Below are 4,974 nucleotides of genomic sequence, written 5' to 3'. Positions count from 1 at the left end.
GCAGAATCGGGTCGTTCTCTCCTCTAATGATTGGTCAATCTGCACCAGAGGGCGGGCCCAGACGGATTAAGACCTGGCCGTTTCCATAGAGACTGTCAATCAACTGAAATTAAAATTTCCCTGGACTTTTTGGCAGAGAAAGTACGAGATAACACTATTCCTGTTGAGTTTCCTTCTTTCTGTCTCCAAAAGCCTGTAGTTACGCAAAATTTTTATTCATTGAATCAGAATATCGTTATTAAATAACATTTAAAAAATATAATTATTATTTTTCGGACATTTGAAAACTCCAGGCCATTCAAGATTGTCACTCAAAATGAATGAAGGAAATAGCTGTAAATTTAATTGGATTGTTTGCATATTTCTCTCTGTTTAATCGCATGCACACGCATACACACACACAGACGCACATGTGTATATGTAAAATACACACAGTTTATAAGTTTTCCACAGTTTATGTTGGCCGCTTCCAAATTTTGCAAACAGTTTTTGTGATAAATAACTCTTCAGAACGAACTGCGAAATGCAAATGAGACTTTGTCCATAAATCCGGACAGCAATTAGCAACCCAAAATAACTTTTAGCTATGCGGGAAAAATGGTCAGAAGGACTGTGCGATTTTAAAATGCGATTGAACTTAATGATTTCTGATTCTTTCGTTGCTTGCTGGAATTCCTTAATAGATTGCACTAACTAACCACAAGCACCATGAACAGAATTTTGAACGAGTTTTACTTCCTCGGGATACCCATCAGATTCTTGTCAAGTTCCGCGGGTGTTTGTTGGTGGGTTGTATCACCGACATGCCAAGGGTAAACAATCTGAGTATATAAACATACAGCGAATGCCTAAAACAGCGGGGTCTCGGGTGATCAGACAACGTCCTAGTTAATGAGCGAGTTACTCAGTATAGTTATTTCAATTCAGTTTCATCTCAATCTGATCAATGTTTTTGGCTGTTACTTGATTTGGATTTGATGTGTTAATTTCTCTGTTGCCGGATGAGTGAGTTTGGTTTAAGCAGTATAATAAGGTGCTAAGTGGGACTTCTGCATTCCATCAGAACCCTTTTATATATACCAATTAAAAAAGCAACACCAAACCCTGCACATGTTGGAAACCTCAAACAAACACAGGAAATGCTGGAAATACAAAAGAGATCAGTCAGCATCTGTAGAGAGAAAGTGACCGGCTAATGTTCTGGACAGTGTCCTTCATCAGAACTGAACCGAAAAATGAACAAACATTTTAATAGAATCAGGGGGGAAAAGGGGGAGTGGGAAATACAAGCAAATAACAGATACAGCAATCATAAAAGAGAGTTAAAATCGACCACAAGGTATCTATTCAGTATCTCTGCTATTTCAGTACCATCTCCTGCGAGTTTATCAGTGGGCTCCGTCCTTATCTTAATTCTCGATTTATTACTTATGTGCCAATAGAATAGGTTACTATTTCTTTTTGTATTCTTTGATTTTTTTTTCATTATCTTCCGAATTGTCTTTTTAACCTCTATCTAAGCTTACTTTGTTCCCTTTTGTCATCCTTCTTTGTTGTTTATGAACTTTACCTTTTCCTTTAGATTCATTTTTATCCTCACTTTATTTATCCATGGCATCTCATTCTTGACTAGTTTGTTCTTATTTTTTACTAGAATATATTTCTCCCGAAGTCGATTGATCTCCCCTTGAAATATTGCCTACTGTTGTTCTACTTCTTTGTCAATATTTTTGTCCAGTTTATCTTCCTTAGCTTATTCCCTCATAAGTTGGCTTTTTTCCCAATCTATTACTTTGGTCTTTGTACACTCTATATCTTTCTCAATCATTATCTTAAATCTCATTATATTGTGATTGCTACTCCGTCGACGTTCTCCCACACTTACTTCCCTTATCTGCTCCGGTTCATTTCCCATTATTTGGTCCAGCAGTGCTGCTTCCCTTGTTGGGCTTATTACATATTGGGTCAGAAAGGAGTCTTGCACATACTGTAAAAACTCCATCCCCTTCTCTCCTTTCACTCCCTCTCTCTGCCAGTTTATTTGGGGGTAGTTGCAATTTTTCATAATTATGATTCTGTTTTTTATACTCATTTCATTTATTTGTCTACATACATCTCCACTTCCTTTACTCTATTTGGTGGTCTGTATTAGAACCCTAATAGTGTGACTGATCTCTTACTGTCATTTATTTCAATCCAGATGGATTTTGGTTCTATCTCTTTGTTAGTTGTGTCGTTTCTTGCTACTGCCGTTATGTTGTTTCCAATCTATTGCAGCTATCCCCAAGATATCTGCGCTCCTCTAATTCTGCCCTCTTGAGCGTCCCTGATTATAATCGCTCAACCATTGGTGGCCATGCCTTCTGTTGCCTATGTTCAACCTGTCATTGGCCCAGGCAGTAGTCCCTACATGCTTCAAGACCGCCACCATCATTCCTGTGCCTAAACAAGCGGCTGTGACGTGTCTGAACAACTATCGACCTGTCGCACTCACACCCATCATAATGAAGTGTTTCGAGAGACTGGTCTTAGCCGATATCAAAGCCAGTGTTCCTGCCTCCCTTGACCAACACCAGTTTGCCTATCGGGCAAACAGATCAACGGAGGATGCAATCACAACTGCTCTACACTCGGCACTGAATCACCTAGATGGTAAGGAGACCTACATCAGAATGTTGTTTATAGACTACAGCTCAGCATTCAACACTATCGTCCCCAACAAGCTGGCCACCAAACTCCAAACTCTTGGCCTGAACACTTCCCTCTGCAACTGGACCCTGGACTTCCTAACAAACAGACCCCAGTCTGTCAAATTAGGTAACCACACCTCCCCCCCCCCCCGACCCTGAACACGGGGGCCCCACAAGGATGTGTGCTGAGCCCCCTCCTCTACTCCCTCTTCACCCACGACTGTGTGGCTGTTAATGGTTCCAACACCATCATCAAGTTTGCAGATGACACCACGGTAGTAGGCCAGATCACCAACAATGATGAGTCAGCCTACAGGGAGGAGGTCCAGCATCTCGTGAAGTGGTGCGCCGACAACAACCTGGCCCTTAACACCAAGAAAACAAAAGAAATAATCGTGGACTTCAGGAAGCCCAAAGGCGGAAGTCACACCCCCATCCACATCAATGGGGCGGAGGTGGAAAGGGTGGCCAGCTTTAAGTTCCTCGGAGTCCACATCACGGAAGACCTCTCCTGGTCCCTCAACACCTCCTCTCTGGTGAAGAAGGCCCAGCAGCGCCTATATTTCTTGAGGAGGCTGAAGGGATGTAATCTGTCACCCCTGATCCTCTCTAACTTCTACCGCTGCACTATAGAGAGCATCCTGGCAAACTGTATCACGGTATGGTACGGCAGCTGTAGCTCCCATGACCGGAAAACCCTGCAGTGGGTAGTCAAAACTGCCCAACGCATTACCGGCACCCGGCTACCGACCATAGAACATATATATCAGAAACGCTGCCTATGGAGGGCACGGTCCATCATCAAAGACCCTACCCACCCCAGCCACAGTCTGTTCACCCTCCTACCATCTGGAAGATGCTACAGATGCATTCGCACCCGTACGACCAGATTTAGGAACAGCTTCTTTCCCAGGGCTGTCATCCTACTGAACTCCACAAATAAACACTAAAGCCTGCACATCTGCCGATGCACTTTATTATGGTCATATTTATGCTAATATATATGTACAAATGTATGTTGAAATGTTTAAGTGTCCTAATCCAAATTGTACACTCTCGGGAGCCGCAAGCCTACATTTCATTGTACTGCACTTGTGCACTAACAATGACAATAAAAGTTGATTTGATTTGATTTGATTTGATGTTCCCTCCTTAAACCTCTCCACCTCTCTACCTCTCTTTCCTCCTTTAAGACGCTCCTTAAAACCTACCTCTTTGACCAAACTTTTGGTCACCTGCCCTAATTTCTCCTTTGTCACATTTTTGTCTTATAATACTCTTATGAAGCACCTTGGGATGTTTTACTATGTTAAAGGTGCGATATAAATACAAGTTATTGTTGTTTCTGATTAACACAGATACCCCACCACCACCAAAATAGAAAACAGAGGGTAGGAGTTAAGGGAAGGTGGCAGATAGTGGGAAGTCCCACAGGGATCTGTGCTGGGACCACTATTGTTCACCATATAAATAAATTATTTGGACTCAGTAACTGGAGGTATGCTGTCAAAATTTGCAGATGATACCAAATTGGGGGTATAGTTAATAATGTGGAGGCTTGCACCAAAATACAGGAGAATATAAACAGGCTTGTAACGTGGCCAGATAAATGACAAATTAAACTCAATATAGCAAAGTGTGAGGTAGTTCATTTTGGTAGAAGGAATAAGGAGGCCACTTGTTCCTTGGAAAGTAAGAAACTAAATTGGATACAGGAGCAAAGAGATCTGGGAATACAGATACATAAATCACTAAGAGTAACAACACAAGTTGATAAGGCCATAAAGAGCGCAAACAACAGACTGGAGTTCATTTCTACTGGAACAGAATATAAAAGCAGAGAGTTAATGTTAAATTTATGTAGAACCTTGGTTAGACCACACTTGGAATATTGTGTGCAGTTCTGATCTCCATACTACAAAAAGGATATTGGAGCGATGGGGAAAGTGGAGAAAAGATTTACAAGGATGTTATCAGAATTAAGAGGTTGCACCTATCAGGAAAGATTGAGCAGGTTGGGACTCTTTTCTCTGGAAAAAAGAAGACGAAGAGGAGATCCAATTGGGGTCTTTAAAATGATGAAAAGTTTCAATAGAGTGGATGTAGAGAAATTGTTTCCATTTGTGGGTGAGTCCAGGGCGAGAACAAGGTTGCATCTTCTTGAACCGTTGCAAATCCATGTGGTGAAGATGCTCCCACAATGCTGTTAGGTAGGGAGATCCAGGATTTTGACCCAATGACAATGAAGGAACTGCGATCTATGTCCAAGTCAGGATAGTGTGTG

The sequence above is a fragment of the Somniosus microcephalus genome, chromosome 12 (genome assembly GCF_052327205.1).
Source record: "Somniosus microcephalus isolate GS21.2 chromosome 12, FLI_Smic_1.0, whole genome shotgun sequence".
NCBI lineage: Eukaryota > Metazoa > Chordata > Chondrichthyes > Squaliformes > Somniosidae > Somniosus > Somniosus microcephalus.
Note: the sequence above shows the minus strand (reverse complement) of the source record.